Below are 25,375 nucleotides of genomic sequence, written 5' to 3' on the forward strand. Positions count from 1 at the left end.
AATACCTCTAACCTGATACCTGATGCCTTTAATAACTATTTTACAGAAGCCATTCTAACACTAGCTAAAACTTTACCACCCATCACCACTCCACCATTAAATACCAATAATACTCTAACTCCAACCTTTCATATTCAACCTGTACCCACATCCCTCATTAGCAACCTCCTTCAAATACTTAAACCAAGCTCTCCTTCTGCTGACTGTCTTCCAGCAGAATTCCTGCAAATTGCTGCTAAAGAAATTGCCTATCCCATCTCCATCCTTATAAATAGAACAATTTTAGAAAGCAAAATCCCTTCCATATGGAAAGTATCTCACATCATCCCTCTACACAAAGGTGAATCATCTACCGAGCTCTCCAACTTTCGGCCTATCGCCTTACTCTCTCCAATAGCTAAAATAATGGAAAAGTGTATACACAAACAACTACCTGCCCACCTTCTCCATAACAATTTACTTGCTGACTACCAGCATGGTTTTAGGCCATTCCGTAGCACAACAACTGCCCTGCTATCCTTTTCTGACTCCATAAACAAAAATCGTAACAATAATACTTTCTCCTCTGCACTGTTTATTGACCTCTCAAAAGCCTTCGATATGGTGAACCATAACATGCTTATTGACATACTAAAAGCCCAATCACTCGACACACAAGCACTACATTGGTTTAAATCCTATCTTGAAAACAGACAGCAAGCAGTACTTTGGGATAATAATCTTTCCACTTCCCTCCCTGTAAACATTGGAGTACCACAAGGCTCTATATTAGGACCCCTTCTCTTTTCATTGTTTATTAATGATCTGCATACCAAAATTCCTCAAGCCACCTGCATACAATATGCAGATGACTCAACTTTAATTTGTTCAGCCAAGTCCATAACCTCTCTGCAGTCCCTCACTCAAACAGTATTTAGCAGTGTTGAAAATTGGTTTATGCAACACTGTCTCCTTTTAAACCCCAATAAAACACAATTATTGCTCTTTGCTCCTACTCACAAGTCACCTCATCCACACTTCACAGTAACCTCTAACAATGGAAATAACATATCCCCTGACACTACAACCCGTCTACTGGGAGTAACAATTGATAACAACCTTAGCTATGATGACCATATTAATGCTACAATAAAGTCTGTCAACAAAAAACTAGGCACCCTTTACAGAATCAAACCCTTCCTTACCCCTTCAGCCAGAATCACTATTGCCCAGACTCACCTGATCTCTACCCTTTTCTATGCTTCTGCGATATATACCAACCTATCTAGAAACAACCTCACCAAACTTTCTACCAGTTATAATAACATAGCCAAATTTGCCACTGGCATCCCTTTCAAAACTCACCACTGTCACAACCTCAAACAACTGGGATGGTTAGAACTGCAGAACCTACTACTTTGTCAACAACTTGTTATCACTCAAAAGATCCTTTATCACCCTAATAATACCCCAATCCTTACTAATCTGATTACCCCCTACACAAATCTTGCAACTCTATGCTCAGCTAACAAAATTCTAGTCTCCACTATTAAATCTAACAACAAACCTGGGGACTCACTTTTCACCAACACAGTAGGAAAAAACTGGAACCAGCTTCCTAGTGAACTTTCATCTTTTGCTTCCACTCATCTCTTTAAAAAGCATCTTAAAGAATATTTTAAAACTCACTGGCTTTGCCCCTGCTCTAACCCAGACTGAGATACCCTGACTGTTGTCTCTTTCCCCTTTTTTGCTCTCCTTACACTTTTATACTCCACTGTTCTATTGTCACATACCTGTAAAAAATATATACACACACACATATATATATATATATATATATATATATATATATATATATATATATATATATATGAAATTTTTACAATTCAATATTTATTTTCTTTTTTTGATTGCTCTCTCTCAAATTATTACTCTCAGTATTTGATCTTAGTGTTAACCTACTAAGGACTCTAAATAACTTATGTCAACCTCAATGTAACAATGTCCTGTAATTTATTTTGACTTATACTGTATATTGTAATCTTTGTCACTGCTAATGCTTGGAGCTTTTCTCCCCAGGCCTCTACTGAAAATGGACATATATCCAGTTAGACTAGCCCGGTCAACAAATGTAAAATAAAATAAATAAAAAATAAATAAATTGTGCATATGTCACTGATAAAAGTAAAAAAACTCAGTTACATCAAATATAGCCAACAGATGCGTTATAATATACATACAGTTCAAATCAATTATACAGGAAGGTACAGATAACTACTATTAGAAATAGACAGCAAAGGCAACAGAAAAGATGATCAAATCAGACAAAGGTCTATAGTTTAATAACCTAATAAAGCAAAATGTATAACCAAAGTGTTGGGCTGACATACATTATAAAGCAAATAAACCAAAGCCATAGATGAGGGTAAGGTGGTTCACACAGCCTATCTAGATCTTGCCAAGGTGTTTGACACCATCCCCCACTCTGGAATTATAGATAAACTCACTAAACTAGGTATAAATCCCTATGTCACAAGATGGGTTTCCAACTGGCTCACTGACAGAACCCACACTGTGAAAGTAGCAGACTTCAAATCAGACTTCAGACCAGTGACAAGTGGAGTACCACAGGGTTCAGTTCTGGGTCCTCTCCTGTTTGGTATCTACTTCTCTGAAGTACAGGCTAACACAGAAGGTCTTTGGCTAACTAAATTCGCCGATGACTGCAAACTAGGAGCCTTAATCGAAACTCCTAACGATGTGGACATCCTACAAAAGGGCCTCACTGAGACAGATGCCTGGTGTCAAAGACATGGTCTCAAGCTCAATGCCAAAAAGTGCATTGTCATCCCCTTTGGTAAAAACTCTGTACCCATGAACTACCACATAGGTGGTAGTCTAATTAATACCGAAAATGTGATAAGAGACCTTGGGACATAGGTGGACAGTAGTCTCTCCTTTGATAATCACATTGCCACAGTGGTCAGGAAATCCTTCTACATGGCACATCTTATCACAAAAGGTTTCTCATCCAGAAAAAAAGAGGTCATTGTTCCCCTCTACTCATCACTCATTAGCCCCATTATAGAGTACAACGCCCCTTTTGGTATGTACCTCACAAGACATCTACAACAACTGGAAAGGCTGCAAAAATACCTCACAAAGAGGATTTCTGGCCTCAAACAGATGCCTTACACAAACCGTCTCAAAAAACTCCAGCTTTACTCCATCGCATACCACCTACTCAGAGGCAATCTCTGCCTAACATACAAAGCTATGTCAAACCCAGAGCTGTTGGACATGCTCCACTTAAAGAAATCCCAATCCCTCTGAGCTACACGCTCTAGGACCTAAACCTTGTCACCACAATAAACAGAACATGCTGGAGGGATAGATTCCTGTCCCAGAGACTTCCCATACTCTGGAACAGACTATCTATCTATGTCAAACACAGCTCCTCATTAGCACTCTTCAAGAAAAATCTTGATGATTGGATGGGTAATAGGAAATTCACCCCGGGGATCACTTCTGTGGTTCTGCTTGACAGGGGCACAGGAAAATAATTTTCTTGGGTGGCAAAAGCCAGGGTACCTTTTTGGCTAGGCTTGTATAGGCCCTAGGGCCAATAGCCCAGTACCTACCTATGAACCTATAATACTGCAGTACTATAGGGTGAGGGGTACTTTCGCAGTTTTACACTGACTGTGTGAGCAGTATTGCTAAAGGGTATAAAATAAAGCTACAGGAAGAAATATCTCGTGCCTTTTTGACAATACTCTTTCAGTGGGGAGGGAAAAACAGGTATTAGTGCATTAAAAATATTGGTAAACAGATTAAACCTGACAGGATAAGATATTTTACAAGTTGCTAATAGCTATCATTCTAGTTATTATTGTATTGTTTAGTATTAAATTGTATTTACAACCTGTTAAACTGTAAAGCTATACAAGTGATTACTTAAAATTGCTTTATTAAAGCTACACAAGAAAAAGTAAAGATATGTAAAAATTGAGCAAGAATGGTCACTATTTTTAATATGTTTTTGGCAAGACAATGTTAGTATGCAAAAAGCATAAATGTTTCAAATTTCTGGGTATGTAGTTGCCTCTGGTGGCAATTTCACTAGATACTTCTAAAGAAACATAAGAATTTTCCAAGATTTTGCTTGATGTTAATGTTACTAAATTTGTAGATTGGACTATGTATAAATACAAAATAATCCAGTACAAATGAAATTAATGCCTAGTAACAAATATGTGTGAAAAACAAAACTCTTATTATTGGTTTTTGGACCATCATTTTATCAGTAAAATAGTATTGGTTACGCCAGTTAAAGGAAAATTATATTAAAATATTGTATTCATACAACTAATGGACTAATATGTACATAGTATTCTTTAGTGTATAAATCATGTTTTTTTAATCCTCAAGTATTAAATATACTGAAATAATTGCATTCAAACATTTATTATCTAAGCCCAGTTCAGTACTTTATGTTCACTTCACTGTCAACCAAGATGTTAATGGGCAGTTCAGAGACATGACCACAATGTTATGGTTAAAATGACATTGAAACTGTATATTTTCAGCAGTGTATAAATGCTTGGAGTAGCACATAGTTCTTGTCTCTTATAGATATTAGTCTATCTCTAATCTTTTGATATAAAATAATCAATAAAAGTAAAGAGTTAATTCAACAGTTGCAAAGAGTAAATAAAAGAGTTCTAAGTCATAAATTAAATTCTGTGATTGCAAAAGAATAAATTAATCAAGTTAAAAAATAAAACTAAAGCAGACACATCTCATAACTGATGAAATATTTTCACAAAATGGTCGGCAAAAAGAAAAAGTTGTTAAATATATTCAGTTTTAGTAGTAATACTTGATATAATTGTATTAACTATGTAAAATTGCATTTTGACTTGTGTATCAAAAGAAGACTAAAGATTTTGTTTCTTAATGCGTTTTCTATATAATGTGATCAAAAATACATATCAGTATAAAGTGTTTTTGAGTATGTTTTAAAATAAAAAGAGGGAATTGTAAGATTATGCTCAGCAATATACTAAGGTTGAAAGTAACTGCTACAAATATGCAACATAAATAAGGAATAAAATAAAGATTGCTTAAATGCAGAAACAGAGTTTAGTAATATGTGATCAGCATCCATACTAAATGACTGTGGCTTAAAAAAATAAGGAACTTGCTTATGAGTGTATTACACACACATCAAGAAAGCTGACTTCTTACAGACATGACAAGAAAGTAATTTGCTTTCTTTAAAGAACTGACAAGACATGTTTTTCTAAGAAAGTTTAAAAATATGCTTTTCTAATCCACAAGGCATTTCCTTGAAGACAGTTTACTTATCAGCATTTGCACAAGAACAGATGTTTCAGCATTTGCGTCATCAAGGCAGTATCTTTCCAAAACCAAGAGGGTGTGTGTTTAACTAAATATATATATAAAGTCTGTATTAAATCCAGTTATGTTAGGGGTATTGGTAGGGACACATTTGTCCTGAGGTAAATGTTATATCTCTCACATCATCTGTACTATATGAGAAGTAAAGTAGAACATTTTCTGAAGCTGTAACAGAAGTGCGTGTGGTTTATTATAAAAGTTATTGGTTACTGCTCTTAAAGATAGGTGCTGCAAAGTATATTCTCTCATCAGTGTATATTCTGCAAGTTTCTGTATGCAACAGACTGTGAATGCAATTATAATCAGACTTTGATTTCAGCAGAATCCAGCCAGCAAGACTGAGTGTCTTAAGAAGACTTCAAATCCATCACAGTAAGCATCAGAGTAATAGCACAGTGCTTTGGCACCTTAAAATTAATTTTTCATAATGAGTAAAAGAAAATCCTAAGAACTTAAAAACAACAATATTAAAGTCACTTTGTTGTTTTCTGCAAAGATCAAAACATTTCTCTCTGAAGGAATTAAAGTCTTTGACACACCGGATGAGGCATATACATATGTTAACAAAAATAAAATCCTTAACAATACTGAAGAAATTGACTGAAATTCTGCATCCTACAAGTGGCAGAGTGAGCTGAACTCATGGAAAACTGCTTCTAAAGTTAAAAAGCTTAGAAACAAAAATAAATGGCATTTATTTTCTGATTGCAGAACCTTTATTTTCTGAAACAATAGATTTACCATCTAAGTAAAGGGTTTGTTTATGATTTTAAACCACATGTAAGTATGTGTTTATATTTTAAACTAAAGCATTTTACCTGCTAGGGAATATAAATGGCTACTATTACTATATTTATAATGAAAGACTTAATATATTTAATTTAAACTAAACTTGTAACTGCATTTCTAAATGTTAAAGAAATATTTCCTGTATGTAAATGTCATTAGATTATAACTAATAGAACTGGCAGCTTTAAGACTATATAAGATAAGAATTTTAGTTTGTTTTAACTTTACTCAGTATGTGCATTGCTATGTTAAATTAATGTCAGATCTAAGTAATATGTTAACTGCAGGTGTGAAAGTGCTGATGACTATGTTTTCTTTGTTAACAACAAAATGGACTATACTCCATGGGGTAAATGCCTCGTTGATAAAATTCAGCAAGAAAATCAAACCAAGACTCAGGATTACAACAAGGCAACCAGGCCTTTGGCTGAAAATTTTAAACAGCATATATTCTTCAAACAGAAGGCTTTATCCAAGTAACAACAAGTCCAGTCTGTGTAAAATTCACAACTCACAGTTCATTTATTTGAGTGACATAAAAACGGTAAGCACTTTTGCTTGTTCTTGAAGGTCTGAGGAAGCTATCTAGCAAAAGCGCTTACCGTTTTTATGTCTGACAACAGGATTCACCACATTATGGAAGTACTCATGTTCTTGCACCACAAGAACTCATATCACTCAGTTATAGTACATGTGTGGAAATGACTTGGGATTAACTCCTTGGACTGTATGAAGAGTAGCATGATGGAGCTCTCACAATATGTGCCTGAGGCTGGTATAAACCTTGTCTTGAGCAACATTCTACCATCACCAAGAATTATGCTGCAATACAAACAAAGATTATTAATTTCAACTATTTGGTTTAGCTTCTGGAGTCATTAAAATGGGGTACAATACATATCAGCCTGAGAAGAGGTAGTAGACAGTCTCAACTGCTGTGCCAGGGATGGCTTGCACCCCCCAAGGCTTTCATATATTGTCTAAATCCTTGTATACACCCATAGTGTCTTTTTAAGCAATGTCAATATATAACTAAATAGAATCTGGTTAGCATTAAGGTATTGCTGCTCAATGTTAGGGGCCTTTACAAAAATCTCCACTTCCTGCAAGTACTTCTTACCCTGAAAAATTCTGATATATGCATCATCACAAAAATCTGGTTCAAGACCATTGAAAGCACTCCATCACTGTCAGGTTTTAATGGCTATCACATGTTCAGGCCTACTGCATCAGACTAAGTCACTAAAGGAGGTGGTGTCTCCATATTCTTAAAAAAGCTTAATCTCCAGACTTTATAGAAAAGATAATGACCTAGAACTCTTCCACATCCAACTTACTATTTACAAAACCCATTGTTACATCATAGCTAATCAGAGAACCCTCCTCTATATCCCCTTTGTCAATACCTCCTACCTAACTAGTATTGAGTCCTTATGTATCAAACCAGACACCATTCTCCTAGGAGATTTCAACTACCCCTCCATAAACTGTGAGACTTATACATCCTCATGCATATATACCCAGAGTTTTCTGGACTTCATCAATACAAATTCTTGGAACAGATAGTCTATACCCCAACTAGGAAAGATAAAATCCTAGACTTCATCCCTGCCAATACTGGTCAGTTTGCTTCCCAGTAATTATAACTTCCTCAGTGGTTGAATCAGATAACAACACAATCACATTCACCCTATGAATGAAGCCTGAAACATTTTCCAATACCTCAGAATTCAGATATTACTCAAAGTCTAATCTACTAAAACTGACTGATGACCTGGCTATATTCAAAAGCCTTTTCCATCTTAATGACCATGCTGTTTATGTAGAGTCATTCACAGCTAAATTTGTAAATAGCTGCATATATGCATCTGTCCCTTTCAGAAATAAATATAATGCCAAGTTCAAAAATATACCCCTATGGTGGAACCCACATATAAACAGGCTCTATAATAAAAGAAAAAAAAACTCATGCAAACAAAAATAAATCTAACTCATAGGCTGCCAAAAATAAATTTATGAATATATTTGTAAAGCATCATCAACAACTGATAAAAATACTTGATGCAGAGGTTAAAGGCTTGCATAACAAAATCACGTAGGACTTGCTCTTTGCTCATAATGAACATGTAAGCATATTTTTATCAACCTACAAAAGCATAAGGCTTAAGTAAAATAAAGGGAAACAAAAAATTCACAAAGGAAGTTGATTAACAAACTGGAAATGCACAGAGTTGAAATAAAGCCAACCATGAAGTAGGCAATAGCATCTCCTTCACTATTAGGCTTGAAGGAAATCTTTCCAGTCATAATTCTTCTTGTGGTAGGTCTTTTTATTCTGTTGTCATCGGGCTAGAACTCCCCTAAATGTGCCAGCAATTGACTGAAAGGCACAGATAAAGCTTTCAGCGTCGATCGTTGTTTTGTATCAGTTATAAAGCATTGAGTAAATTCACTGTGCAAGGCAGGTAGATTTTGGGGGGAGGGGTTTGCAGGCAACTTCAAGAGGGGAAGGTCAGAGAAATCAAAATAGATTGAGATATTGAATAGCCAACTACTTAACTATTTAATATCAGATAATGTTCTTTAACAAATCAGCATTTTTGGCTCAGAAAATAGATTTTTGTTTATACTGAAGAAAATAACTAAACTGATAACTACCAAGTATGGTTTACTTTAAAGTACACAAGTGCATTCCAAACCAAGTCTGCTAAAAGGAAAGGTTTGAAAAGTAAAATTAAAAAAGAAAAAGAAGGAAAAAAAATGTGAATTATGTTAAATGAGCCAACTAAACTTCCTAGATATTGTCTTCCAGTTGCAAGCAAAAATCTTAAAGCAGTTACAAAATAATGTAAAAGTGAAATTTACAAAATCAGAAAGAACTGCTACAGTATTTATTTACAACATTTGTCTCAATCAGATATGACATTTGTTGCCAAGTGATGGTAACAGCTACATAAAAGTTATAATTACAGAACTAAATCTCATATACAGGAATATGGAGCTGCTATTGTTGGACTTCCTTCACAACTGTCAGATTTCCCCAGAGATATGTGAATGTTTAAGTCACTCATAAATACTGGCCCTTTTCTTGGCATTCCCAAGACTCATTACAATGCTTCAGACATGCCCTCTCATTCCTATATTCTCAGCAAGAGAGTCTAAAGCAATCAGCCAAACAAAAAAACAAAAAAAAAAATACATTAGCTTTTAGAAGACAAGATATATTAAATTGTGCAAAGTATTCTTTCTTATATTAAAGACTCCTGCCATTTTCTAAACAAATGCAAAAAAATTGAAATGTTCTGATGGCTACTTGCTAGAGCATTCTTGACTTAGATTTAGAAATTGCAGTGAGACAAGAGATACACGTGCTGTGATGGTTTTTTAACTGACATAGTCAAGTAATAAAATTGACATGCTGTAGATGGATTGGACACTCTAAATTGGCCCTAGGTATGAGTGCGTGTGTGTGTGTGTGTGTGTGTGTGTGTGTGTGTGTGTGTGTGTGTGTGTGTGTGTGTGTGTGTGTATGTGTGTGTGTGTGTGCCTTCTGTAGATGGTTGGGCGCTGGGCTGGCAACTCGACACTGTAAAACTCCACTGCCAATCATGAGCGGACAGGTGATCTGCTGTGGTGACCCCTAACCGGGAAAAGCCAAAAGAAGAAGAAGAACAGACTTGCACCCTGATGAAGCATATACTAGAAAACAACTCTTTTGCATTTCACTGTACATGATATGGGCAATTTACAGATGTTGCAATGAAAGCTTTTACTGCCACATCTCTGTTCCTGGTATAATAGCATAGGCAGCACTTGTATCCATCTCAGTTCGATTGATACATTAGTTTATGTATACACTTTGTTGAGGATTAGTTTATATCTGGGAAAGCTGGTAAACCAAAACTAGTAGAACATCTGGTTTATTTTTACTCAAGTACATTGTGTTGTTGACTAGAGTTTGGTCTGCAATGAGCGTTATTCACATAAAAAAGAAGTCAGTAATACAAGGCATACAATTATTTCCCATGTTTCTTGATGAAGAAGAATATAATGCTGATTTAATGAATGCGGAAATGAATATTGAGGACCAATGCATACAATAGGACTTATGGCACTACAGTAAGGATATTATCATCAACATCTAGACTATCCTAAAAGTAAAATCAAGACTTAGCTAAGGTGCTAGAATATTCTGTGTTTTGCATCACCAAAGATGGTTACAGTTTAAAGGCTCTGCTCCAAAATTATTATTTTAATACATGTATTGCAGAAAATGTAGTTGTTCATTCCCCTAAGGATTTTATTGTTACTAATAATATATAGTTATCTCACTGCTTTAACTACCATGCAAGAACAAAATATTTAGAACAAACTTTCTTTTGACTGTAATTACACATAAGTGGTTTATTTAATTGCCTCCAGCATCTGCAATTCTCTTTATGTAGGAAAAACACAAGGACATGTGTGCAGCATGTTAATGAGAATCTCTGTGCCATGCCAGTGAAACACACAACAAATGCACAGTGCAGGTGCAATGTGGAAAATTAAGAATATTTTAATCTTTTTTATAAACACTGCTTCTGCAGACATTAGAGGTGGGAATCTAGGCAGCATTTTAGGACATAAAAAAGTTTGAGCTGCAGCTAATGCTGTGTGCCATATGTCCTCTAGGCATTAATGGTGATGCAAGCCTAAAAGTGTTTTAAGGCTGATATCACTAAATTGATGTACATGGATACACAAGCATGTCTTATAGTCCATAGATCTATAAATATTCATGCAAGCTCATAGATACATATGTTTTGTACAATGGGTTTTATCTTAGTCATACAAATTCTGAAGAAAAGAGTCATTACTGATTGGTCAGAGCTCCCCCTTGGCAAAATCCCCCATGTAAAGCACAGAAAGCTATACTGTGATTTTATGTGTATGTGTGTGTGTGTGTCTAAGACAGACAGAGTGCATGTGAAATGAGGTTTAGTGAACAGAAACAGAAACTATTGCAACTTCCTTTTTTTTTGAATGAGTGTATTAGGTGATGTGTAGAGCTGGTCAGCTGTGTGGTTGGTGAGTTTGACATTCTGCATCTTAATTATTTTAGCTGTCAACATGTTTTAATATAACTATATATATATATATATATATATATATATATATGGATTTGTATCACTTTACTGAAAGGCCATTTCACTGACACCCATTTCACTGAGACCAAATCACCTAAAGTTCATTTCATCTAAAAATCATTTCACCTAAAACTTATTTCACTGACAAGTAGTACTCTAAGACAAGTCAAAGGTATATGTCCTTTTCCCCACTGTAGTGCAATCCTGGTGTTTGTATATATAGTTAGGGGGGTGTGGGGGCATAGCCCCCACTACCTAGTTGGGTTTTACCAAATAATGTAAAACAAAACCAGACAGCAGAAAACCAAATTAAGTGGGGGGCTACACCCCCCACATCTCCCATTGTGGGTGGCTATACACACCCCCAACTATATATACTAACACCAGGATCACACTACAGTGGGGAAAAGGACATATACCTTTGGCTTGCCTTAGAGTGCTACTTGTCAGTGAAATGAATTTTAGGTGAAATTAACTTTAGGTGATTTGGTCTCAGTGAAATGGTCTTTCAGTGAAGTGATATGAATCCATATATATATGTATAATGTATGTGATACAGGGAGATAACCATTCATACATATTTCATACAAGTTGAAACAAAATAATTTATAGCTTGTGAAATACCTGATATTAATATAAGGACTAGTAGCAAACAAAAGACTTACACAAGATGATATGTTTTGTAAAATTACCCTTGAAACTTTATAAAGAGATACTTAGGAATCGTGATATGTGTGAACTACCCCAAGAAAACCAGTAATCTATAATACAGTACTTGTTTCAGGGGGTAGAAGAAGAATGAGCAATAAAAGGGGCAAACTGCGACTATGGGACGTCTTTAAAAGGACATAAGATAGTACTGCTTTAACACAGAATGTTCTGAATTGCATACAGGGACAACACACACACACACACACACACACACACACACACACACACACACACACACACACACACACACACACACACACACACACACACACACACAATTCAGAGTGTCCAATCCACCTACAGCATGTCTTTGGGATGTGGGAGGAAACCAGAGCACCTGGAGGAAACCCACGCGACCACAGGGTGGACATGCAGACTCCGCACAGAAGGCACCCCAGGCAAGGATCCAACAGGAGAACCTCTTGCTGTGAGGTGACAACGCTAACTGCTGCACCATCGTGGCCGCTCCAGCAAGTTATAAAAGGGTTCATTCAAGCAAACTAGAAATGTATGCCTCTAGAGCACATGTGGAGGTGGGCCCATTATGGTTTGCAAATGCTCAAAATGTTATGCTAATCTGCACAACTATGTAGCAGGAAAACAATTTAATCTGAGGTGGTATTACCTCATGTAAGGTTATATTTCTTTACTGGAATTCTGTAACTCAGTAGTTCAACAAACTCACGTCCACCATACCACAATCTCCATAAAAGATATACCTGGGGATTTATTAAATTCCATGTAGGCTCTGTGAAGAAGCTAAATAGAATGTATCCATGTATACGATGGTGGGCAGTGAGTAGCAGTGTGCAATGCATATTAATGAGGCGCGTGCACCTAAATTAGGTTTTGAAGCTCATAACAGTATTGCAGGCTGTGAAACCTTGTAAATCAACATGTATAACAAGTCCATGTAAAGGAGAGCACATACAGTCTGCCCTGCCTCCAAATGAACAGTACACATCACATCATGAGACCATTCCTCTCAACCTCTTAGGGCAAGACGGCTGGACAAAGTCATTAATTATTGAGTGTAAAAGGGCCAGAAATGGAGACACTTTTTAAATATTGCTCTTACAAACTTAGAAAATTGATAGAATAATGAGGTTTGTCAGAATGCAGCTTTGCTGCCCCCCCCCAAGGAACTGTATTCATCATAAGTCATGCAGAACTCTCAACCAGGGGCGGCCCGTGCTATCGGACTGCTGGTCTGCAGCCCCCTCAACCTGAAAGTACAGATAAAATAAAAAATAAAACGAAAAAGAAATTTTAAATTTCGCGGACTTCGTGCATGCGCACTGCTGCTGAGACAGTCTAGTGCATGGAGCATGCGCACGGCAGTCCTGATTGAGAATCATGGACAGGAGCACTCCCACAAGTCTATGCAGTTTTAAACTGCATAGACTGCCTGGGAACTCGCTGGGGAAACGTGTCGGGGTTGGACTGCAACATCAGCAGTCAGGGGAAGAATCGGATTGGAGTTTGCTGCAGGGGAAGATCTCGCGACAGGCAGGGTAAGGATCTGGATTGGAGTAGAGTTTGCAACGGGCAGGGTCGGATTTGCATGGGATTTACTTACTGGATGTATGGTGGCTGCAGTCTCGTCGGGATTTACGGTCTGCAGCCCCCTCAACCTGAAAGTACAGATAAAATAATAAATAAAACGAAAAATAAAACAAAAAAAAAAATTTAAATTTCGCGGACTTCGCGCATGCGCACTGCTGCTGAGACAGTCTAGTGCATGGAGCATGCGCACGGCAGTCCTGATTGAGAATCATGGACAGGAGCGCTCCCACAAGTCTATGCAGTTTTAAACTGCATAGACTGCCTGGGAACTCGCTGGGGAAACGAGTCGGGGTCGGACTGCAACGTCGGCAGTCAGGGGAAGGATCGGATTGGAGTTTGCTGCAGGGGAAGATCTCGCGACGGGCAGGTTAAGGATCTGGATTGGAGTAGAGTTCGCGACGGGCAGGGTCGGATTTGCGCGGGATTTACTTACTGGATGTATGGTGGCTGCAGTCTCGTCGGGATTTACGTACTGGATGTATGGTGGTTTTGCGGACAGGGATTTACTACAGGACCAGGTAAGTGGAGTGTGTGTGTGGTTTTGCATTTACTACAGGACGAGGTGTGTGTGTGTGTGTGTGTGTGTGTGTGTGTGTGTGTGTGTGTGTGTGTGTGTGTGTGTGTGTGTGTGTGTGTGAGAAAATGCCTCAGGTGGGATGTACTGGTGATTAGACTCATGGTGGTGTGGTAGGGAATATCTCAGGCTTGAACCCTGTACCTTGTATGAAGGTGTTAAAGACCTGAATTCACTACCCACCACCATTTGTAAAAAAATTGCAGCTTTTTGCCTCATATTTGATCTGATCTATTCCTCATAATATCTGTGGTTTTTAAATATTGCAATGCTTGAAATTTGATGGTGCAGTGGTAGCAGTGATGCCTCACAGCTATAGGTTCTTGGGTTTGGTTCTTGGCTGGGGTGCCTTCTTTGTGGGGGGGTCTATATCTTCTCCCTGTGTTTGTGTGGGTTTGCTTTTGTGTCCTCCCATGTTACAAAGACATGTCTGCATTATTTCTTCCTGGGCCTCTGCTGAGAATTGTTTTTTTTTTGTTCCAAGCCAAACTGTCCTGATTAACAAATGTTAAATAAAATTGACAGGCATTTGAATTTCAGACTTCAGGTTTCTGAATGTTTAATTCCTTGCATATTTGATGGTGCAGTGGTAGTATTGTTGCCTCACAGCTATAGGTTTTCTGGTTTGATTCTTGGCTGGGGTGCCTTCTGTGTGGAGTCTGCATCTCCTCCTTGTGTTTGTGTGGATTTGCTCTGGTGCTCTGTCATTTTACAAAGACGTGTCTGCAGTATTAATCCCTGGGTCTCTGCTGAAAATTGTTTTTGTTCTGTCAGCAGTAAAATTGACAGGCATTTGAATTTCAGACTTCATGTTCTTCAGAATACATAGTAACGCAACCTTTTTTTCTAGCAATTTTCTAAGTTTATAAGATGAATATTTTAAATTTGTCCCTATTTTTGGGACTGTATTCCCCCATTATTGGCTTCGTCCAGGTTTTTGTGCTAAGGTTGACCGCTATGGCAAGAACTGAATTCACTGAATATGTTTGAGGGCTATATTCCCTCATTACTGGGTTTGTCCAGGTGTTTTGTACTAAGAGGTTGACAGCTATGGTGAGAACTGAATTCACTAAATGATAGCCATTTAAGTTTCAGTCTTCCTCTCTCTTACAAAGCAGCTGATGTGGCGTAGTGGTATGTTACTCTGACTGTTTTGCTCAGGGACCTTGGCAGTAAAATGTATGGTGGTAACAACATTTTATTCTAGCAACTTTCCAAGATTATACAAGCAATGTTTAATGTGTCCCTGGTTTTTGGGCTTTTGACCCCCCCCCCAAATACATTTTGGCTTTTTCCAGTTTTCTTGTGCTGTGAAGTTGAGATGCAGTTGAGTATTGAGTAGATTTTACAAGGAGCTGAGAGCTGCAGGGGAACAGAAGTTTAGTGTTTTGCCTTGTTAATACTATAGCACAACAGGTTGTGTACTTTCTTTTGATGCAGAAGGCTGTGGGTTCTACTCCCACAAGGAGTGGATGCTGCCGTACTGAGAATGTTCTCCTTGGTGAAGATACTAACTATGAGTCTGTTATCAGTTTGCCATCCATTTCCTCTTGCAATATTATTACTAGCTTATCATTTTTTAATGTAATATAGGCAATTTATTCCTGAGGGGCAACAGACACTTTATTTTTCGATGAAACCATGAAATATAAAGGTGATTGCTAGCAGCAACCTCTTCATTAGTTACAGATTTCTTTAATGTGGAATTATTTAGATGACTTTTACTTCAGAGATTGTGCATATTTACTGATAATGGACTGTAGAATTGTGCATATTTACTGATAAAGGTGGACTGTAGAATTGTGCATATTTACTGATAATGGTGGACTGTAGAATTGTGCATATTTACTAATAATGGTGGACTGTAGAATTGTGTATATTTACTAATAATGGTGGACTGTGGAAGTCTGAGTAGACTTTTTTATGATAAATGTTCTCAACTGGGCAGTTTTGCCATTATGGGTGCATATGTTTTGTTTCATTGCTTACTGGAAAAATGTTCAAAACAAATTTAAAACACCCTCTAACAACTGTACTGTATTGTACAAGGAATATAATTTTAGTACAATGAGGAAGGTGTATCAAAGAGCACATGGATGTTTCATATGCAAGGGGCCTATGATTTGAAAACAGCCCAAAATTAATCTTTATCTGCCACTGGCAAAATGTATTTTCTTTGAATGTGGGTTTCAATGCTGTTTCAATGAATGTGAGTTTCAAGGGCAGAGAAGTTTTAATGCTAAGTTTTCATTGTGAGACTGCATTGCTTTGTTTAGCAGATGACTTAGTGTTTGTGCTGTAAAATACAAAATAAAACTTTCAAATGAAGTCCAACTCATCATAGAAGTAAAGCAGTATGCACATTAGTGTTTATGGTAAATGGAGTGAAATAGCCAAGTAATGGTTCATTGGAATGGCTGCAGAGGCTCCATTCAACCATGATTTTGTCGGGGGAAGGGCAGCAAACTCAGACAGGCCCAGCTGAACTATACCTCCCAACTGTCCAGATTTTCAAAGAATGAATAGATTTTTGCTTCTTATTTTTGGTTTGTTCTTCATAAAATTTGTAGTTTTCTGGCAAATCATTTAGGAATTAAGTCACTAAATAATGATACACTGAGTTTCAGACTTCATAACCTTCAGAAAAATGCATGTTAAAGTAAGAGCTGTTCTATCAACTGTCTCAATTTATACAAGAGCAATTTTAGTACTGTTTATATGTGCCCCCAATATATTTGGCCTTGTTCAGATTTACTGCATTAACAGGTTGAGAGGTACATGCAAATAAATTGCTTTATAGAATTAGGCATAGCCAACCTCTCAACTGTCCCCGATTTTTGGCTCAAAATGTTGCTCTTCCCCCTAATAATCCCTCCACAAAATAGCAATTTTGGAAGAAAACATGGAGGGTTTACAATTAAGAAATAACTGTAATAATCAAAGTTATAGATTACTTAGTTGAAATGCATGTAGATTCTTTTATTTTGTCAGCTGCTCAAGGTAGCAGTACTAATATTAAAGTGTCCCTTCTTTGGCAGGTTCCCAGCTGTATTGTGTGTCTATTTTATATTTTTGCATCACATTTTTGGTCCATTTTTCATAAAATTGTGTGTTTTGGCAAATTAGTGACAAATCACTAAAGACTGAAGTTAGAAAATGACAGACATTTGAGTTTCAGATTTTATACCCTTCAGAAAATTCATACTAATGCAAGACCTATTCTATTATCTTTCTACGTTTATTAGAGCAGTATTTAAAAATTGGCCTTATTTTTGGGCCTTTGTCCCACTTCTGTGTATGGCTTTGTCCAGATTTCTTGCTCTTGAGGTTGAGAGGTATGACAAATGTGTCAGGGCCATCACAGTCAGCCAGAGACATTTCAAATTGTGACATACTTTTTGCACCCCACTCCCCCATGTAGTGACTCTGGATGTGTCCAAGCAAGGCAAGGAGTAGTTGTGTCTACCTTGGATGGGGAGGACACACTGCATAAGTACTACAGTGGCTTTTCATCTGTCCTTGATTTTGCAGAATGGTCTGGTTTCTGTCATATTTTTGTACTGTTGATTTATGCTTATTACTCAGATTTATGCTTATTACTCAAAGTGCCTGTTGCTCTGTGTTTAAGTAGCAATGCTTTAATGACCATAAGGTAAGCTTGTCTGAGATTGTAAGATGCAAGTAAGCTTTAATAAGCATACTGTTAAAGAATTGCCAACATTGAAAGCCTTTCTGTTGTTGCCATGCAGAGAATACTTGCCTAGATAATGTATAAGCCTTGGGTATTAAAGGACAGGATTCCATTATTTTAAAAAGCTCATTACACTTGTTGGAGACTTCCAGTCATCTCTACAGACTTTACCCGTAAACTAAACAGAATGCCAATCATGTGTGGTCCATAACCTGTACAGTAATCCTTTAAGCAATGTATCTTGAGCTTGTTTCTTGTTTGCTTTTCATTTTTTACTTTGATCATGTTTTCCCCATGAAACAAGTTGTCAGGCAGCAGGTCTTTTTTGGATAAGAAACATTTTTACAAGTGGGGGCATCACAGAGATTTCTACTTTCAGCATGTTACTTGGTACTTTAATAAAGCTGAATATATTATAATTAGAACTACAGTGCAAGGAGAAGTGGTTTGAGCTGAGTGCTTCTGGTTTTTCTTATACTTGATTTTGACTGGCATTCCAGTAATGTATTTAAAAAGTAAGTTATTTTTTCATGCCTCACAACCTTTTGTTTCCATCTAGATATTAAGTAAGCTGTCATGCAGCCAATGCATTGAAATATTTTTATTCTTCTACACTTATTTTTGTCTTGATTGGACTTTCATAATGATGGTTTGCCACCCAGGGCAGCGTATTTAATTAAAGTTAGTTTTTGTGGTTTTGTGCATAGCTCCTCCCCTTTCTAGTTGACCACACCCCTTCCCCTTGACCCCACCCATTCAGCTGTCTCCTGCAGCCCCCCTGTGATTTGAAGTCACCAGCTGCCACTGCTCTCAATCTCTTAGAGCAAGAGATCTGGACAAAGCCATATATAATGGATGGAAAAGGGGGCCAGAAATAGGGACATTTTTTAAGTATTGTTCTTACCAACTAAGAAAATGGCTAGAACACCAGGTTTACAGAAAACAGTTCTGCTGCCATGCCCCCCAATGGACAGTACACACTGGAAAACATGCAGACTTCTCAGACTCTTAGGCAAGACATCTGGACAAAGCCATCAATAATGTGGTGGAGAAAGGGGGCCAGAAATAGGGACACTTTTTAAATATTGTTCTTACAAATTTAGAAAATGGGTGGAACATTGGGTTTGCAGAAAGCAGCTCTGCAGTCACGTTCCCCAATGAACTGAACACATTGTAAGCAATGCAGACCATACCTCTCACCTGTTAGGTCAAGATTTCTAGACAAAGCATGACATAATGTGGGGACAAAAGGCCAAATGTAGGGACACATTAAATATTGCTTTTATAAATGTAGAAAGTTGCTGGAATAACAGAATTTGTGTTAACATGCATTGTCTGGAGGACATGAAGTCTGAAACCCAAAGCCATGTTACTATTTAGTCACTTTGATCACCATGTCTATCTCTTAGAGCATGAAATAGAGACAAAAGCCATACATAATGTGGGGGCAATTAAGGGTGACAACTAGGGAACATACCTGTCAACCTATTGCCACAAGAAATCTGGACAAAAAGCATGACATAATGTTGGGACAAAGGCACGTTAAATATTGCTCTTATAAACATAGAAAGTTGCTAGAATAACAGAATGTATGTTAGCATGAATTGTCTGAAGGACATGAAGTCTGAAACTCAAAGGCATGTCATTATTTAGTCACTTTAACCCTCAGATCATACTAGTGATTTCTCAAAAAAACAAAGTTTATGAGAAATAGGCTAGAAATAAAAGGCAAAAAGCCAGACATTCTGTGAAAATCTAAACAGTTGAGAGGTATGCTAGGGACACACCTATTAAATATTGCTCTTATAAACTTAGAAAGTTGATAGATTGACAGGATTTGCATTCCTATGATTTGTCAGAAGGGTACGAAGTCAGAGACCCAAATGTCTGTCACTATTTTCCGACTTCAACCCTCAATATTTTAACAGTGATTTGCCAGAAAAAATACAACTGTATGAGAAATACTGGTTGGCTAACAAAGAAGCTAAGAAAGAAGTTGCAATAGCAAAGAATAGGGCATTACCAACTTCTGAAAAGTAACTCAGTAAAGGGCACAAAGAAACTCTATCAGGTTGCAAGGCAAAGACAGAAAGATAAAGAAGATAATCAGATGCCCTTCATAAGAGATGCCAGCAACAACTTGCTCACCAGCCCAGAGGACATCGAAGGCAGATGGAAGGAGTATTTCCAGCAGCTTCTAAATGAAGAAAACCCAACCAAAGCTGTACTGCCCCAGAAATAGCCTATGATGAGAGACGAAGAGGACCCCACCATAGAAGAAGTAAAAACAGCACTAAGGAAGATGAAGTCAGGGAAAGCAGCAGGCTCAGATGAAGTCACAGCAGACATGATAAAGATGCTGGGTGAGATAGGGGAGAATGGCTCCTGAGGGTACTAACAGCAGTGTGGAGAGAAAGGCATATCCCAGATGACTGGGAATAAGCATACTCATGCCAGTGTACAAGAACAAAGAGGACATCCACAACTGTGGGCAGTACAGAGGCATCAAACTCCTATCACATTGCATGAAAGTTCTGGAGAGGGTGATTGATAAATGGATACAGAGTAGTAAAATGTAAGATGAGAGATGAGAGATGATCAGTTTGGATTCAGATCAGGATGCAGCGCAATTGACCTGATGTTTGCATTGAGACAGATACTTGAGAAGAAGCTAGAGATTAGGAGAGAGTCCAACTGGGCATTCCTAGACTTGTAGAAAGCATATAACAAGGTCCCAAGAAAGCTGTGCTGTACTGTGGTAGTTTGAAGTCCCAGAAACATTGGTAGAATTAGTGCAGGCTATGTACAAGGACCCAATGACTTAACTACGAACAGTGTTCGGCCTCACAGAGGGATTCCCAGTGGGTGTGGGTTTACAGCAGGGTTCGGCTCTGAGCCCACTGCTGTTCATACTGGTGATGGACTACATTAGCAAACAGGTGTAAGGGGATGGATCAACAAAGCTGTTGTATGCACACGATGTGGCAGTACAGGCAGACTCTGAGCTAGAACTTCAGCAAAGGGTAGGAGAATGGAATGCAAATATGAAGGCACATGGGATGAAGCTAAGCAAAGATATGATGGTGGTAATGGCAGCAAATTGGGGAAATCAGAAGAATATGAGAATAAAGATAGAAGGGAAGATAGTGGAACAGGTAAACAGCTTCAAGTATCTGGGAGGAGTAATTGAAGAGAAGGGTAGTCTGAATGAAATGGTCAAAGCTAAAATCAGAGGAGCTGCAGCCAACCGGCATAGAGTATCAGGTGTAGTCTATGACAGAAGAATGCCAAAGAAGCTGAGAAGCTGAAAAGTAAGGTGTAGAACACAGTGGTGTGACCAGTACTACTGTATGGTACAGAAACCTGGGCAGTAAAGGCAGAACAGTTAAAGAAGCTAGAGGTGATTGAAATGAAGAGCCTGAGAAAGGTGATATGATGTACACTGTGGGACAGATGAAGAAATGAGGACATAAGAGCAGAAGCCAAAGTAGCTCCAATTGCAGAAAAGATCAAAAAGAACAGAAGATGATGATGGTTTGGGCATATGTGGAGAAAAGCAGAAGACAATCTGGTGAGGAAGATTTGGGATAGACAGGAAGAAGGTGAGAGGAAGCGAGGACATCCAGCAAAGAGGTGGGTGGAGTGAGTGAAAGAAGATCTGCAACAGTCAGGCATGAGTGTTGAAGAAGGCAGGAGTGTGGCACTGAATCGAGAGAGTTGGCGACAGTTAACACGATACCCCAACCCCATGTAGAAAAAATGGGAAAAGGGGGGAATTACTCACACACACCCCATGAAGTTAACTGCAATGAGAATAGACCCCTACCTATCCAAATACACAGACTATAGACCACAGTACTTAATGCATGTGCCACTGCTTAAGTCTGACTTGGAGTGTGTCAAACAACATTTTATAGCTGATAACATCAGTAGTGTCTGGGGAGGAGAATATGGTAATAACAGTGTTCCACATGCTGGTGTAAAAGGCACTCTGCAATGCTGGACCACACCTCTCACCACCCAAGTTGGCTACAGTGAAAATAGACCCCCTACCTAAGTACACAAATTACAGACCACAGTACTTAATGCACACACCACTGCTCAAGTCTGATTTTGAGTGTGTCAAACAACACTTTATATATGATGACATCAGCAGTGTCTGGGGAGGAGAATATGGTAATATAGTGCTCCACATGCTGGTGTAAAAGACACTCGGTAATGTCAGACAACAGCTGTCAGAGCCAAAAGGGAGTCATCAACAAGATTTTGGGAGCATCCTGTTGAATTTTGAACAGGACTTTCAGAATGAGAGGAAGGGAGTGCATAACGAGAAATCCACTTCCAAGAAAATGAGAGGCATCCACCTTCCATACCAGCGGACCTGGGACTCTGACACAAAACAGAGGAAGTTGTCTGTTCAGAGGGGAGGAAAAAGATCCACTTGAGGAGAAGGAATTTGAATAGAATAAGTCAGGGAATCATCATCAGAATCCAATTTGTCATCAGAAGAATTTAGACCTTTTAAGGGGAGTAGAGGACCAAGGAGGAGTAGGAACCAAAACTCCTTGAGGAGGCTCTAAGGACATTAAAGCAGTAAATAGCTCCTGAGTGAAGGCTTGCCACTCACTTTGTGGATCCCTAGGAGCAGAAGAAACATGTTTAATTTATTGTTTATTTTTAAGGAGACATCCCCACCAAAAAACTGAGAAGGCTCAGATCCAGAATGACAGTTGAGAACAGTAGTAGGAACTTCTTCCTCAACTAAAAACTGAGGAACTCCCCTAGGTCCTCAGAAAAAAATCAACCATGGTTCCCCCAAATGTCTGAGAAGGACACCTGCAAAGCCTCTTCATATGTGCTGCAAGCCAGATCCTCACCTGCCTTCAACATGGTTGTGGCACATAAATCCAACAACACAGCTGGACAAGCCTCCAGGTTTTAACAACCTCAGGAGAAACACCTGGCAGAGGCTGGAAAGCAGAAGTTTCTGGTTGTACCTTTTTCACCTTCTTCTTCCCTAACAGCTGACCCTCTGGGCGGGAGATTCTGTCCATTGTAGCATTAATGAGAAGCTTAAGATGCTGGTTGTCAAGATACAAGTAAAGGAAAGAATGTCTACTGTGAAGAGTTTTCTGGACAAGTGCCTGAGAAATAGAACAAGACATATGGTCATGAGAATCTCCTAGACAAAAAAGGTACTTATCATGGCAGTCTTTATGGGGAAATCTGTCTCCCACACTGGAATTTACCCTTCCTGGATGGCATTAACCTCAAGGATCAGAAAAAGGCAAGAACAAAATCCCCAACACAGCACTTATCTGCAACTGCAAACAAGTCAGCAAACAGGCGTAGGTAGTCACTGAAGAATAAAAATGCATTCAACTGGCAGAAAATGAATGCAGGTAAACAGATTGATGATGAAACCATACATTTCAGATTGGCAGCAAAGAAGTTCTGTTTTTGGTAGGCCTGAACATCACCTTTATGCCCTACACTATACAAGCAGCATTTGGGTGACATTCGGCATACCTTTAAAGCAATAGAAGTCCTTGGTAGACTGGCCGAATGTCGGGCTTTCACAGCAGGGAATCCCATATGTTAGAATACTGCAGCAGTGTATATAAGAACATCCACAGATACACCTCTGTTGATGGAGTAAATGACTTGAGCCGTACCTCACTGCACTATAGGAAGAGAGATATGACTGACCTCTCAGATTATGTGTCCCAGACACGTATGTCCATATCCCTAATCAGCATTCTATCTTCACCCAGGATGATGCTTCAATACAAATAAAAGAATTATCGACTTCAACAATTGGCTTAGCTACTGGTGCCACTCCAGTGGGATCCAGCAGTTGTCAGGCTGAGATGATATGGGCAACAGACCATGCTGCTTTGCCAGAGATGGTCTTCATCAGTCACCTCTTGCTCTTTGGTTACTGGCCAAGGTACATGCCTCCCCCATAGTGACTTTTTTAGGCAACATCATAAGAACAAACTTCCTGATGTGAAAATATTCTCAAAAGATAAACTCAGGGTTACGCTGGTTAATGCTAGAAGTCTATATCAGAAATTACACTCAATGGAGGCACTTCTTACTTAGAAAACTGATGAAGTTTGCACAGCCACAGGGGCATGGTTTAGGGCCACAGAGAGTACTCTAGCCATGAAGGCCTGTAATCCCTTCAACGCATTCAGGCTACAAAAGGAATGTGAAAGAACCAAAGGAGGAGGTGTATACATCTTCATGAAAGACAAGTACACCTCAAGAGTGGTTCAGCAGTAAGACTCTCTAGAGTTACTACAAGTTCAACTAAATGTAGGACAAACCCCTTTCCATGTCATTGTTAAATTTCTTTTTAATTTCTCCAAATCTTTTTGCTTTCTAATACCATGACAGGAATGGCCCCATTCCTAAGTCAAAGTATGATTAAAGTTCATTTATTTTATTTATTTTATTTATCATTTGTTGACCGGGAAAGTCCGACTAGGTTCCACAGAGCCTGTTTTCAGCAGAGGCCCGGGGAGAAATGCTCCAGATGCATGTCTTTGGAATTCATGAAATTAGTATTATTTCACTCTTTGATGTCAGCCAAAAATGCTCTTTGCAGCACCCACAATGTGCCCAGTAATGACTCCTTCTGCAATTCATACAGAGTTACATGTATTGCTAACATATCTAAATACTATTGTAGATTCTTTTTTATAAGACCCATTGCTCCTACAACTATTGGAACTATCTGGGTATATTTATTCCACATTGCTATAGTTTCTGCTTGCAAACCCTGATATTTTATGATTTTGTGTCTCTCTGTATGCAGGACACTGTAGTCACTGGCTGTGGTGATTTCAATGATCAATGCTACTTTTATCTTCTTTTCTTGGACCACTATATCTGGTGCTCTAGCATCTATCTTTTGAACTGTTGGCAATGGATGACTCCATGTGATGTAGACTTCATCATTTTCTATGATGCTTTGTGGCTCATGTTTCCAGTGTTTATCAGTCACTTCAATACCATAATGTTTGCACAATCCTCAGTGCAACAGTCTTGCCACATTATTATGCCTTTCAGTATACAGTCCTTCTGCAATTAGTATGCTGCAATCAGTAATGAGGTGTGCAACTATTTCCAATTCTGTTTTACAAAAGCTACATTTGTCTGTTTCTCCCACATGTTCAATGGGCTTTGTAAACCAACATGTACATAGCCCACTGTCTTGTGCCGCAAATATTAACCTTTCATATCTTGGTTTGAATTTGCCTCTCAACCATTCCTGTGTTTGCTCCTAATCAACATGAGGTTCTTCCAGAAGTTTTTTATACTTGCAAATATAGTTATGCGTTTTCCACATTTCCTTATATTCTTTCTTTTGTTTTTTGGTACATTCAGTTGCTACCTGGTTTTTATCCACTTGGGGTTTGATTTCCATTCCTGCTTGACACCGATATACTTCTGCTAGCCTAAGCAGGGAAGACAACTTAGATTTATTCTCCTCATGTTTCCAAA

This window comes from Protopterus annectens, chromosome 14.part0 (assembly GCF_019279795.1).
Source record: "Protopterus annectens isolate FY-2018-M chromosome 14.part0, PAN1.0, whole genome shotgun sequence".
Lineage (NCBI taxonomy): Eukaryota > Metazoa > Chordata > Ceratodontiformes > Protopteridae > Protopterus > Protopterus annectens.